The 15,072-nt window shown below is 48.5% G+C and overlaps 1 protein-coding gene across 6 annotated transcripts in view; it reads left to right on the forward strand.

Annotated features, from left to right (window-relative positions):
• Positions 1-257: 257 nt before the first annotated feature.
• LOC110258480 (protein FAM240B-like) overlaps positions 258-15,072 on the forward strand; it is a 135,199-nt gene continuing 120,384 nt past the window's right edge. For 4 of the 6 annotated variants that reach the window (XM_084979668.1, XM_084979670.1, XM_084979669.1 and 1 more), the window contains exon 1: positions 258-535. The gene's annotated coding sequence lies outside the window, so the exon portion shown is untranslated. The remainder of the gene's footprint in view (positions 536-15,072) is intronic. The other 2 variants (XM_084979674.1, XM_084979676.1) reach the window with 1 other exon arrangement.

The following is a 15,072-nucleotide window of genomic DNA, read 5'->3' on the forward strand; positions in this document are numbered from 1 at the left end:
ATAGTCCTTTAGTATAAATATATTCACAAACATCTGTTGTTCTCTTTTTAATCTCCCCAAAGAAAGAAGTTAGTGCATTATTCATTGATAGGATCAAAACAATATAAGATGATCCAGTTCCAACCTCTCTTCTGCAGGTGGGAGCTGGCCTGGGGCCAGGTGGAAAGGTGTCCGTGGATGCCGGCAAGGGCGGCGATCCTGGCCTGCTGCGCATGCGGGCACTTTGGCCGGAAGAGGACCTCTCCCCCTCCCTCTCCATTCCCAACTGCCAGTGCCCTGCTGAGGGGAGGAACAGCCAAGGCACCCCTGCTGGGAGCTCCCAGACCCGCTGCGGCGAGGGGAGGGGCGTGGCGTCCCCACCCCGCACCCCCGACCCAGACAGCTGAGCTGCAGCAGCGGCTCCAGACCTCCCGCCAGGCTAGGCGCTGGGCCTCTCAGGCTCCAGAGGCCAAGACGGGTGCGAGCAGATGCTGGCCCTCTCCTGGGGGTCCCGAAGCGCCCAGACTCCACAGGCTTCCAGCTACACCTGAGCCAGGTAGGGCAGTGGCTGGGGTGTGGAGCGCTGAGGGTGCGGGGCAGGGGTGGCGAGGGCACCCCGCGCTGCTGGGAAGGACAGTAGAGCGCCCCCCAGGGGCCCAAAGGCTGAGGACGGGGGGGGGGGAACGGGGTGTGGGGGGGGAAGGGTTCTTGGCGGCCTGGTTGGGGGCGGGTCACTTCTTTTTAGAGACATACCCTCCCCGCCCCCGCCCCCCCATTTCTTTTTGGAGTATGGACCCCTTTAAAATGCTTTGGAGTCAGTGTAGGGGCAGAGCACAGGAGCATCCCTTCGTCCTCCTCGGGTTTGAACCCCCCTCACCTCTAGCGCCTTCCTATGGGGCAATGAAGATGGACCTATATCCACCTTCTGCCTGGGGTCTCCTAGCCCTAGATCCGCCTCTTGGCCTGGGTATGTGGGCTCTGAGGTCTGCGGGTGGACTCAGAAGTGACCACCAGGGGGCGTGCGGGGAGGGAGACCCTTGCAGCGGCCACAAGGTCCTGGGAGACAGCGTTGCTACCAGCATTCAGAGCCTGCATTCCAGGTGTATGGGGAAGAAGCAGCAGGCTTCCTGAGGCCAGGCGCCAGTGCACATGGCCCAGGCCCTGGGGTCTCCGGTGGACCCCCTTGTCTCTGGGGTCCAGTAGAACCCACACCGGGTGCCAGACCTCTGCCAGACTGGGGCGGCGGGGCGGGGTGGGGGGGGCTGCTGTTGCTGGTGAGCCACGCCCCTCGCCTGCCGCCGCTTCCTGTGAATTAGGCAGGAGGCTGGCATCAGCCAGCTCCAGTTGCTAAAGTTTCCCTGGCAACTTTCACCGTGCCATCTGTCCTCCCTTCTGTGCAGCGCCCCCCCCCCCCACCCCAAGCAGCCTGAGAACCAAGGGCCTTGGTAGGATGTCCCTGGTGCGGTGTGCCTGGAGACACCCCCTACACACTGGCAGTCTGAGCTGGGGCTGCCAGAACTTTGGAGCAGGTCCCCCCCCCCCCCGGCCCCCCCAGAGAGGGCCTCCCTGCCCTGGTTCAGAGGGTGCTGGGAAATGGATGGAGGTCCCCGCTGCGGTTCATAGGCCTCTGGGGACGTCATGGATCTTGCCTTGAGTGATAAGAGGGTGCGGGTGCTAGGGTGGACCTTGCTGCCAGCATGGACCTTGCTGTGGGGTTTGGTGGTTCCTGGCTGGTGGGTGGCTCCTTGGGTTAAGGATCTGGCAGTGTCACTGCTGTTTTGGTGTGGGCTTGACCCCTGGCTCCAGAACTTCTGCATGCTGCAGGCACAGCTGAAAAATCAGAATAAAAGGCCTGATTTGGAAGCCTTACGTGGGGGCATCCTCAGGTGGATAATCACTGCACACCACAGTGGCCCTGCCTTGCTGGAGCAGGTATCTCCCCCCCTTCCCAGTTTTTTTTTCTGTCAACTCCCTAAATGTTTTTTAAAAACCTGTCTGTCCTCTTGCACATTTTCTGCAACATTTTCATATGAGAAGTACACATACCCACAAGAGCACTGAATTGCACCCTTGACTTCTTTATTCCCACCTCAGCTCCCTCCATTAACCATTTTCCTAGACTTTGCATACATTTTCAAGCCAACCTCTAAAAATGTGCTCTGTCAGGGTTTAAAGATTTGTCAAAGATGTAGAACCTGGTCTGTGAGGTACTTATTGACATTTGGAAAGTAACTGTTCCCTAACTTTAAATTGCAACTGGACTCCCACCTTTCCTTGGCAGGTCCCTGGAGGGCCTTTAGGGGCTGCTCATTGTTTTCTTGTTGGTTTGATACTTCCCTGAGGGGTTTTATCCTGATGTGGTACATTTTTTATGCTTGTGGGTCTTTTATGAATAAGTCAAGCATATTTCTGTGCAGGGAAAATATACATAAATTGATTTAAAAAATTTTCTGTGACCTCAAGTCACTAAGTGTTTTTTAAAAAATCATGTCTGGATTGAGAAAGTCCTGTGGTCAAACACTATGAATACATTATGGATTTTTAGAAATGGAAAAAGGAAACTGTTCCTGGAAATCCATCTCCTAGTGATGGGGTGGTGGGTGATTTCAGTATTTGGATTAAAGCCTTATTTGAAGTTCCCCCTTTGGTGTCCAGGAGTCCCTTCCCCTAGGATGCAGAGGGGCTGGAAGTCCTTCAGTAGGTAAAAGATCCTAGGGTTGGTGAGGAGCTGATGGGAAATGGGGGATCCCAGGCTTTCAGGGATTTCAGGAAAGACTCATCCCCTTTAGCCTGTGCCCCTTTGAAAGGGTCCCTGCACCCCTGTTTGAAGCCCCCTGCAGGGGAGGAGAGAGATGTGGGTGAGATTCAGCCCCACCCCCAAGGTTCTGGAAGGTGATTCTCTCCTGGGGACAGTGGTGACACCTAGGTACAGTGACACTGGATGCAACCTGCCTGCTTTGCATGGCCAGGACCCTGTGGATGGGCCTCCTGCTCCAAAGTGTCCTCACTCAGGGTTCCTCCCAGGGCTGTGTGGAAAAATGAGAAACAGAGCCCATAATCCCAGCCCAGGTGGGGAGTAGCCTGGGGACAGCCAGGACCCTTTCTTGGGGGCTCTGATGGACCCATGGTGTGGCTTGAGCCAGAGGAAGTGCAGGATGGGGCAGGGGGGACTGTGGCCTGCCAGATTGGGTTCCAGGAGGCCTAGGGCCCAGGGGGACAGTCACACAGCCTGAGAAGAGCTGAAGGCAGCCCTGGAGGAGGGAAAAGAAAATTCAGCCTGAGGAGTTCCCATGTGGCTCAGCAGTAATGAATCTGACTAGTATCCCTGAAGACATGGTTTCAAACCCTGGCCTCTCTTAGAGGGTTAAGTATCCAGGCATTGCCATGAGCTGTGGTGTAGGTTACAGATGTGGCTTGGATTCTGCATTACTGTAGCTGTGGCCTAAGCCAGCAGCTGCAGGTCTGATTCTACCCCTAGCCTGAGAACTTCCCTACGCAGTGGGTGCAGCCCTAAAAAGAAAAAACAAAAGAAAAGAAAAAAGAAAATTCAACCTGGGACCCCTTACCCTGGGGATGAGGAGGACTGTGTGAGGAGCAGAAGAGGCACTTCTGCCTGCTGGCTGGCCCCCTAAAAGCACATGGCATGGCAACTCCTGTCTGGGATTTTTTCTGCCCTCTCCCTGTTCTGCCTCCTTTCCAATTCTGATGTACTGTTCTTTGTCTACACCATCATTGGCAGGGGTCTGGCAAGCTGGGGTAGGCATTTTCTGGTGTTGCATATGGGGCCCTTGTCTCCAACCACAAAGGTCCCCAGGAAGGGACCTTGCTTCTCTACATCCCATGAGTTCTGGAGGGTGGCTGGAAGGCATCAGTGGTTCCAGATTTCCCCTCAGCTTGTGTATTCAGCTCTTAGAAGTTGCAAAACCAGTCAGGCCGCTGACCTATACTTTCTTTGCCTCACCATGAGGCTTCAGAGCCAGGCCAGCAGAGTGTTTTCACTCAGGCCTGGCATCTCCCTGCCGCTGGCCCCTGGGATTCAGTTCCTGGCAGGTGGCATGTGAATTTACATCCACGAAGATGACTGTGGGATGTTTGCAAAGCTGGCACTTGGGGAGTGGGGGTGGGGCAAAGAAACAGATTATTTTGTGAACATGGAGCCCCGATGAAGCTGGAGATGGAGTTCCTGAAGCTGGTTGCAGTGAGCCTGATGTGTGGGGTTAATGATTTCCCAAACATGGGGTGAATGTTCTTGGTTTCCAAGAGTTCAGAGGCTTCCCTGCTTTCCTGTCACCAAAAGCTAAATGGATGGGGTGGGGAGTGACAACTGTGGAGCCAGGCAGTTCCTTTGGCAATATTATAAGGCAGAGAGGCTGGTTTCTGATAGCAGGGGGCTGTCTACCTCCAAAAGGACTGGGGGACAGAGGCAGGATGGGGGGCCAGGGCAGCCACTGGGAAGGTGTTTATTACCCAGGAGAGAAGTTTCCACACTTCTCCTTTCTAATCTGGGTGCCTGCACTTCATTGTCTAATTGCTCTGGCTAGAATCCTTTGTAAAGTGTTTTTTGTTTATTTTTGTTTCTGTTTAATAGCTGCATCTATGACATATGGAAGTTCCCAGGCCAAGGACTGAATCCAAGCCTCAACTGTGACCTAAGCTGAAGCTGCAGCAATGCTGGACCTTTTAACCTAGTATGCTGGGCTTGTGATTGAACCCTCGCATCCACAGTGACCTGAGCTGCTGCAGTCAGGTTCTTAACCCACTGCACCACAGCACAGCAGGAAGTCTGTGTACAATGTTGAATAGAAATGGTGAGAAAATGCATCCATATCTGGTTCCTAGTATCTGGGGAAGCCTCCAGCCTTTCACCCTTAGGGAGGATGTTAGCTGTGGGTTTCTTATGGATGCCCTTTATTAGGTTGATGATATTCAAGCCTAGTCTTTGTTGACTGTGCTTGTTTGTTTTTTGATTTGATTTGGTTTTGGTTTTGGGGCCACGCCCACAGCATGCAGATTTCCTAGGCCAGGGATTGAAACCATGCCACATCTGCAACCCGAGCCACAGCAGTGATAATGTCAGGTCCTTAACCTCCTGAGCAGCTGGAGAACTCTTATTAAGAGGTTTTTATCATGAAGCGCCTTTGGATATTGTCAAATGATTTTTCAGCTTCCACTGAGATAATCTGCTGCTTTTTTGTCCTTTATTCTGTTAAGAAGATATCTTACATTAATTGATTTTTCCATGTTAACCCAATTTTACATTCTTGTGATAAGTCCCATTTAGTCATGGTTTATAACCCTTTTTATATGCTTCTGAATTCTGTTTTCTGATATTTTGCTGAGCTCTTTGTGTGTATGTGCATAAGAGTTAGGGGTCTGTAGTTTTTTTGGGATGGTATTGCAGTAATGCAAGCCTCATGAAAATATTAGGAAGTATTCTCTATTTTTGGGGGAAAGTTTGTGATGAATTAATATAAATTCTTTTTTAGGTTGAAGTATTGTTGATTTACAGTGCTATGTTAGATTCAGGTGTACCACAACATGATTCTCTACACACACACACACACACACACACGCACACATTCTTTTTCATATTATTTTCCATTATGGTCTATCATAGGATATTGATAGTTCCCTGTGCTATACAGTAGGACTTTGTTGTTTATCCATCCTGTATACAATAGTTTGCATCTCCTAACACTGAAATCCCACTTTATCACATGTCCTCCCCCCTCCCCCTTGGCAACCACAAATCTGTTCTCTATGTCTGAGACCACTTCAGTTTCAGGCAGGTTCACTTGTGTCATATTTTAGATTCCAGTAGTGTAGAAGTGATATTATATAGCATTTGTCTTTCTCATTCTGACATCACTTAGTATGATCATCTCTCGGTCCATCCATGTGGCTTCAAATGGCAGTACTTCATTCTTTTCATGGCTGAGTAATGTTCCACAGTATATATGGACCATATCTTCTTTATTCATTCTTCTACTAATTGGAGCTGCAGCTGCCAGTCTATGCCACAGTCACAGCGACACAGAATCCAAGCTATGTCTGCGACCTACACCACAGCTCATGGCAATGCCAGATCCTTAACCCACTGAGCAAAGCCAGGGATCAAACCCATAACCTCATGGTTCCTAGTAGGATTTGTTTCTGCTGTGCCATGATGGGAACTCCGTGAAGTTCTGAATTTGTTAACTCACTTGTCTCCTTGCTATGAACATGTCTGATCTTCTGTTTCTTCTTGAGTCACACAAGTTGGTTTTCATCTCACTGAAATCTGTCCATTTTCCTAAACCTTCTAATTAATTGTCACACAATTGTTCATAGCATTCCTTTGTATTCCTGTGAGGCTGGTAGCAGCACCCTCTCTCCATTTCTGGGTTTGATGATTTTAGTATTTCCCCCCCACCTCCAATCCTTCTAGTTAAGAGGTTTTTTTTTTTTAATTGACCTTCAAAGAACAAATTTTGGGTCTCATTGATTTTTCTTTATTTTTTTTATATTCTTTTTAATGAATTTTCACCCTCAGTTTCATTAGTTCCTTCCTCGGTTTTGATTCTAGCCAGAGGAGACACAATAAGAGCAATAATGAAGAGGCATCTGTGTGGTCCAGGAAGAAAGGAGAGCTGGGTTAGTGGTCTGGGAATGAGGGGTGGGTATGGTTTTACATAGGTGGTCAGGGTGGACCCCCTGAGAAGGTGGAACTTGAGTAAAGACATGAAGGAGGGGAGGGAAGTCATAAATGATAAGTGAAGTATGTAATGGAAGTTGATGTGACAACAGTTTTTGCACTTACCATTTTAAAAGTTGTGCTCAGGTGTATGTACCATACAGTTTATTGCATTAATCATTTTAAGTGCGCAGCTCAGTCAGCTTAATTTCCTTCACCTTGTTGGGAAGCCATCACCTCCATCCACTTCCAGAACTTTTTCATCTTCCCAAACTTATGGTCTGTCCCCATTCAACACTCACTGCCCCACCCCCTTCCCAGCCCCTGGGCCCTACCATCTGCTTCCTGTTTCAATGAATATGACTCCTCTATGGACCTCATGTGAGTGGGAACTTATAGGATTTGTGTTTTTGTGTCTGGATTATTTCACTGAGCTAATGTCCTTGAGGTTCATCCATGTTGTAACCAGTGTCATAATTTCCTTCTTGGAGTTCCTGTTGTGGCTCATCAGGTTAAGAACCTGATATAGTATCCACGAGGATTCAGGTTCAATCCCTGGCCTCACGCACTGGGTTGAGGATTTGGCATTGTTGCAAGCTGCAGTGTAGGTTACAGATGCAGCTCAGATGCAGTATTTCTGTGGCTGTGGTGTAGGCCTGCAGCTGCATCTCCCAATAGACTCCTAACCCCTAGCCAGGGAACTTGTTTTTTCTTTTTTAAGTCAGGCGTGGCTTTAAAAAAAGACAAAGAAAAAAGAGAGACAGAATTTTCTTCTTTTTAAGGCTAAATAATCTTCCATTGTATATGGATGGACCATATTTGTTGTTCTGTTGCTTCTGACTTTTGGCTGTTGTGACTAATGCTGCCATGAATGTGGGTATTCAGTTGCCTCCTGTCAGAAAGCATTTTGGGGGGCATGTTTGATGTAAGTTTGAGAAAGATAGATTGATTTATTTATATTAAAGTAAATATTAAAATTTAGTTGATTTATAATGGGCCAATTTTTGCTATACAGCAAAATGACTCAGTTATATATATATATATTCTTTTCTATACTCTTTTCCATCAGAGTCTATCCCAGGAAATTGGCTATATTTGCCTGTGCTGTGTAGTAGGAACTTATTATCTACTCATTGTAAATGTAATAGTTTGCATCTCTTAACCTCAAATTTCCCATCCATTCCTTCTCCAGCCCCCCTCCTCCTTGGCAACCACAAGTCTGTTCTCTATGTCTGAGAGTCTTTCTGTTTTGCATATTGGTTCATTTGTGCCATATTTTAGATTCCACGTAGAAGTGGTATCACATGGTATTTGTCTTTCTCTTTCTGACGTGCTTCGCTTTGTATGAGAATTATTAGTTGCATCCATATTGCTTCAAATGGCATTGTTTTGTTCTTTTTATGGCTGAGTGGTATTCCAGAAAGCATGTTTTAAAGCAGTGACCAGCCCAAGGCCCATCTGGTCCTGGGATCCCAAAGCCGAGATTGTCCTGCCCACTCAGGCTGCTTTGTTATGGAAAGAGGCCCACCTGTCTCTTGAATCTCTCCACTAAGCAGGGGTGACCCCATATGTTGGAGACACAACTCGTCCCATGTCCAGTGACCCCCATCCTCCAGGGAGGAAAGGCACTTCTGCTGGAGACCCTGGATCTCCCTTTTGTGGGTTTGGTCCAGGTCCAGGGCAGGAGTCATTTAGGACCCAGTCTCAGTGTGTGGGCAGCTTTACTGAGGCTTATAGGTGCAGCTACCTGGTAATTAAAAGCATTTAGGTGAGAGTGAATATAAGTAAAGTTATAGTAATGTGAATGTATGTGTATGTGTGTCTGTTTCAAACGGAAAATAATCATGGGGCCAAACCAGGAATTTTCTAGGGTGGTGATGCTGGGCATTAACCACACATTCCCAGGGGATGGTTTTAACAACCAAAGCCTCTGGGGACACATAGGACCAAGGCTTGCTTCTGAAAGTTCCCTCAGAAGCTATGGATACCAGCTGTTCCTCACTTTTGGAGGTCTCCGTCCCATCAGAGGATCTGATGAGTCTTTTGTGAAGAATGCACATCTGAACATGGGCCCACAGCCCTGCCTGCAATTTTGTCAGCATCTTCCCCCTTCCCCCAACATGGTGGGCTGGGCAGACCCAAGAGCTATAATCCCAGAGGGTGTGTGTCCCTGTGTATGTCCCCTGGCAGAAGACAAGGGGCTGTGTTGAGGCAACCCAGTTAAGAGCCTGGTGACCAGAGCTCACTGCTGGTTTAAAATCCATGGACACATCTGACGGAGAGGGTCTCACTGATGCTGGCCTGTTGTCCTGTGGTCCAGTGGTCATTTTGCTCAAAGGCATTCTGTTGTGTGGCTTCATAGCTCTGCAGGCAGTCATGACCTTGCTGCCTTCACCTCTCCTTGGACAGAACAAGGGAGAAGTCAGAGAGAATGGAATTCACCAGAATAAACCTATCACCCTGCTGGTGTGTGAGATTTTTCCTGTCTCAAACTGTTGGAAATAAAATTGAGTGTTTGAATACAAATCATCCCTTTATTTTCTTTCTTTCCCCTTTTTTACTGTTGATGTTTTTATTAGATTACCAATTATCACCTGTTTGCCTAGGTAGCAAGCTGGTATTTGGGAAGCACAGGAGCCAAGCTACGTAATTTTGCTGTGGTTCCATAGCCATGGGTGTGAAAATAATGCAGTTTACCCATCAAAGGCACACAGGTTGGGATGTGGGGCAGGGCAGCTTGATGCCACTTTTTCTAAATATTTACACTTCTTTTCTATTTTATATTTATTCCTTTCACTTGAATGGCAGTTGTATATTTGCCTTCTAAGGGCTATTCTCCCTGGGTGATTTTTTTTTTAATTTAATTGCAGTCTGTTTGATTGACAGTGTTGTATTGGTTTCTGCTGTTCAGAGGAGTGATTCAGTTATACACACCTGTACATTCTTTTTCGCCCCTGGATGTTTTTAGAGGAAGAGGGTCAGCTAATAGGAGCTCTATCACAGTCACAAAATGGATCCAAAGTAATAATTAAACAAACACAGAGGCAACAGCCAGCCACTGTGAGGCTGGAATGAAGTTGAAGCCAGAGGGATCTTTCTCATGAGCATGGTTGTCTGCTGGGACATCTTCCAAAGTGGAGACCAGCAGTGGGGAGGAGGTTCTGCAAAGCTACTCAGCAGCATGTTAAGGAAAGAAAAGGCAGAAAGCTTGGCATTGATGCCCTTCCCCCACTGTGCTGGTAAAGACACCCCACAGTGCACGTGGCCTGCCAGCTGTTTTGCAGTCATTTGTTATGTTTCCTTCATGCATTCATGGAGTGATCACTTTGGGAGACACTGAGGTCCCCACACAGGCTTGGGGGGACATGGGCAGAAGTTGGATGTGGGTCCCCTAGGTTGGGGGCAAGAGGCTTGCTGGACCCTCATGCTGTCGGGGCCCTTCTTCCCTGGTGGCAGCTCCCTCAGCCCTCATATCTGCAGCAGCCATGGGAAATGACTCTGGACGTGGTCCTGTGGACACCCCCACTGCCCTGAGAGACCCTGAAGATTTGGCTGCTCCCTACCACCCAGCACAGTAATGCACAACACACAGCACTAATCTGAAATGCCTTGTGGTGGCTTGGTAGGTCTAGTTGGGGTGGGGGGGCATTGGCAGACTCTCCCCTTTCTGGATCTTTCTTCCTTGTGGAATTTAGAGATAATCCTGAGGCTCCCCCCAACCCCCTTTCAAGACCCTTTGGGTAAGTGACTTGGGCTTCCTTAAGTTGAATCCCCATAGACAAGTGTGATACAGCCCAGGTGTGATGCAGACTTCAGGCCAGTATCACTCAGGCCACTGTCCCCTGCCTGCCCCTAGCTCTGACCTGAGAGGCAGCCCAGCCATCCTGGCATCCCTGTCAGCACCCTGGACAGGCCAATGGGGATATGGTGTTTCTTTTTTATTTTTAATTTTGCATTGAAGTATGGTTGATTTGCAGTGTTCCTTCAATTTCAGTTGTACGGCCAAGTGACCCATTCTTTTTTTTCTTACTATTTTCCATCTTGTTCTATCCCACAAGATTGTGCTATACTATAGGACCTCACTGCTTATCCATTCTAAATGTAACAGTTTTCATCTACCAACCCCAAACTCCCTGTCCATCCCATTCATTCCCCCCTGCCCCCACCCAAGCAACCACAAGTCAAGTCTGCTTTCCATGGCCTGAGATGGTGTTTCTGTGGCATCTGTATCTGGCACCCCTTCTGCAGGACTGGCTCTGTGTGGTTTCCTGGTGGCCACCGTCAGCAGCAAAATGGGAGAGAGAAGTAATTGGTGTGACACCCTGGCCTTTCTTCTGTGAATCAGATCAGGCCAGGGCTGGAGGCATCTCAGAAGGAGCCTGTGGCCCAGACCCCCGCAGGGGGTGGCTGGTGGGAACCAGGTGCCCGGTGTGTGTGAGTGAAGAACACCTACCTCAGGAGTCCCAGGCAGCTCCTCACTTTGCTTCTCACTCACAGAACAAGTCCCTTGAGAGCTTATCCACGGGGAACACAGGACCCTGCCCAGCACTGTCTCTCTTGACCCAGGGGGTTGGCAGCTGTTCTCTGCAGCACAGATGGGAAGTATATGGGATCCTGTTGCCTGCCTGAGGGTTGTCCCTGCAATAAAGCCACCTGGGGACAGGACACGTGCTCACAGCCAAGGCACTTGCCCTGTTCCTTGGTTACTGTGGGTGCAATGGAATCCAGACTTCCTTTGTGTGGTTTTTGACTATTGTTTATGGATTGACATTTTTTACTGTTATAAAGGAAACTCATGTTCTGGTAGATTAATCCAGATGTCAGTTTCCCCACCCTGGCCTGTAACTCAGCACCTTAGAACTATAGCCACTTATGGGACTGGATGTTTGAGGGCCCCCAACCCACCCTTGTGTTCAGGGATTCTCTCAAAGAGCTCACAGAAGTCTGAGAAGCTGCTGTGGGTTACGCTTCCTTACAGTTAAGGATCCCAATGAAAATCAGCTGATCTGGAATCTAATGGGCCAGGGTCTAGGAGGAACCAGGCACCAACTCCCCCTGTCCAAGGCGAGACCTGCAAACATCACCTTGTTCCCCAGAAGCCTGTATGACAGCACAGCTGAGCTACAGCCAGTTCAGGATGCTCCCTGCAGCCCCAAGTCCAGGGGTTTTACCAGGATTCTGTCATATAAGCCTGGCTGCCCACCTGCATGGCTGACCTTAGCCTCTAGCCTCACTGGGGGGCCCAGCCCCAGGCCCCCCCACCGTAAATCATGATGTTACGCATACAGTCTGGTGTCACTCAAGACCTCAGGTAAATAGAAACACCCCCCTGGGGAGGTCATTCCAAAGGCTCAGAGCTGACCTCCTAGGACCAGGCAAGTGTGTGGACAACCCAGGCCTGTTGCAGTCACCTGTCTCTGTACAGCACATTCAGAGCATGGGCTCTGGGTCCAAGATCAACTCTTGGTTCTGCTGTGAATCAGTGCTCTGATTTAGGTGGTTTCTGTCTCTCTCTTTTTGTCTCTGTTTCTTACTGGTAAAGTAGGGCTGATCTTGGGAGGGGCCCAGCTGAGTGAGCCATTAACTAAGGCCCAGCCCAAGGCCTTGGTGAAGGTCAGCTCTCCCAAGCAGCTGGAGTATCCTTCCCAACCCTGCCATGTGTTGTGTCCCCTCTCCCTCCTTGTGTTGTGTCAGCCATGTGGGAAGAGGATCGCTGTGCCCCTGTGGCAGTCCTGTTGCCTCTGTCCTCATTCCATTTGTTCCTGAGTTCCTCCTGAGAAACTCAGAGAGACAGAGGGGCCCCACTGGAGCCCTACAGGTGACAAGGACCAGCTTTGAAAAACCACGGAGAAAATGCTGCACAATAAAACTGATTCATTCCCCTGAGAGCCCTGGGGGCCGGCCACCCCCAGGAAGAGGTTCATGGGCATGAGTGTGGGGTCTGGTTGTTCTGGACTAGGGACACAGCCATATGTCCTTCCTTTGGCCACTTATCTGAGGGCTGGGCTCCTTGTTGGGGAGGGTCCTACTGTCTCATCCTCTTCCTGACCTGCTTTCTGCAATGAAATGCTGCCACCACCACACTGCAGCCCCTACTGTCCTGCCAGATAGAGGGCTCTGGAACTAGGAGTGACCAGTACACCTGGGCCTGTGACTTCTGGGATGACTGTCTGCGAGGGCCAGGAGGCAGTTGGCAAGAACAGGGTGAACTTGATAGGGACACAGAGCAGAATATCAGAGGTGGCCTTGCTCATTAAACAGCAAAGGGATTAAGAGTAAACCCCCCCATGAGCTCACACCTTAGTGTGCAGGACATTCCCCATCACTGAGGTCTGGCCAGATTTGTCCTGTCATGTCCAGGGCCCCAGGGCCTGCACACAGGCCTGAAGCCACTTCCATGGGGCAGGAGGGAGGCACCTGAAAGGGCAGCCTGGCCTGGGGGCTGTGCTGGACATGGAATTGGGAGACATGATTCTAGCTCTGTCCCTGCCTGGCTGTGGCCAGGGTATAACAGTGGTATGGATTTTGGAATAATGGTTATGTGTAGAATTATCAGTGCTGAGCCCAGCAGGGTGAGCTTGCTATAGGGCTTTCATCCATGGAAGCCACAGCCATATCAGAGGTCCAGAACTACTTCTTCCCCAGAGGACTCTGTCTCCTCTGAGGAATTTCAAATTTCACACATGGATGTTTTGAACTGTGCCCCAGGAGGTGACAGGTGTCAGTCAGGATGGAGAAAAGCAGGATACTGGCCCCAGAAAGCTGTGGTGCCTCTCAATAGAATGATCCCTGTGAGCCCAGACTCTTGCATCTTCCCACTCAAGAACAGCATAATACTGACTTGAGATGCCTGGTTTTCTGTAATAAACCATAATCTTTCTAAAAGTTTGTTTTATTGAACAATAATTGATTTACAATTTTGTGTTCATTTCTGCTGTGCAGCAAAGTGATTCAGTTACACATATACTAAATGCATATACATATATATGTATACATTCTTTTTTATGTTCTTTTTTTTTTTTTTTTTTTTTGTCTCTTTAGCTATTTCTTGGGCTGCTCCCGTGGCATATGGAGGTTCCCAGGCTAGGGGTCGAATAGGAGCTGTAGCCACCGGCCTACGCCAGAGCCACAGCAACTCGGGATCCGAGCCGCATCTGCAACCTACACCACAGCTCATGGCAACGCCGGATCGTTAACCCACTGAGCAAGGCCAGGGATCGAACCCGCAACCTCATGGTTCCTAGTCGGATTCGTTAACCACTGTGCCACGACGGGAACTCCTATGTTCTTTTCCATTACAGTTTATCATAGGATGTTGAATATACTTCTCTGTGCTATGGCGTAGGACCTTGCTGGTTATCCAGTCTATATATACTAGTTTGCCTCTGTTAATTCCAAACTCCCCATCCATCCCTCCTTTGGCACCCTCAAGTCTGTTTTCTGTGTCTGTGAGTCTTTCTGTTTTGAAAGTAAGTTCATTTGTGTCATATTTTAAATTCCACATGTAAGTGATATCATATGTTATTTGTCTTTCTCTTTCTGATTTATTTCACCTGGGGTGATAATCTCTAGTTCCATGCATGTTGCTGCAAATGGCATTAACTCATTCTTTTTCATGCCTGAGTAGTATTCCACTGTATGTATGTACCACCTCTTCTTTATCCATTCCTCTGTCTATGGACATTTAGGTTTTTTTCACATCTTAGCTCTTGTGAATAGTGCAGCAGTGACCATCGAGATGCATGCATCTTTTTGAATCAGAGTTTTGTCCAGATATATGGCCAGGAGTGGGATTGCTGAATCATAGCTCTGTTTTTAGGTTTTTGAGGAACGTACATACTGTTCTCCATAGTAACTAACTTACATCCCAACCCACAGTGTGGGAGGGTTCATTTTTTTCCCCACTCTCCCCAGCATTTGTGATTTGTAGACTTGTTAATGACCCCTGTGAGGTGGTACCTCATTGTAGTTTTGATTTGCATTGCTCTAATAATTAGCAATGTTGAAATTTTTTCAGAGACCTTTTGGTCATCTGTCTTTGGAGGAATGTCTTTTTAGGTCTTGTGCACATTTTTGGTTTCTGTTTTGGACTTCTGCACATTTTTGGTTGGGTTGTTTGTTTTGTTCTTGAGTTGTATGAGGTGTTTGTATATTTCAGAAATTGACCCGTGTCAGTTGCATCATTCAGAAATATTGTATCCAAGTCCATAGATTGTTTTTTCCTTTGTTTATGGTTTCCTTTGGTTAGGTCATTTAATTGACAGTAATCTTGTGATGTTCCAGCTCCTGGGTCTTTGTTGCAAAGACTCCTCCCTGACTTCTTCATAACCACCCTCAGGGTGGCCTGAGAGGCTGCCTCTCAGCCTTAAGGCCTCCCAAGTCCCCTGAATTAAACATACATCTCAGCTTTTATATTGTGC

The sequence above is a fragment of the Sus scrofa genome, chromosome 10 (assembly GCF_054392235.1).
Source record: "Sus scrofa isolate SSC_HxYL_T2T_F1_AM1 chromosome 10, Sscrofa_HxYL_maternal_Yorkshire_Landrace_v2.0, whole genome shotgun sequence".
Taxonomy (NCBI): Eukaryota; Metazoa; Chordata; class Mammalia; order Artiodactyla; family Suidae; genus Sus; species Sus scrofa.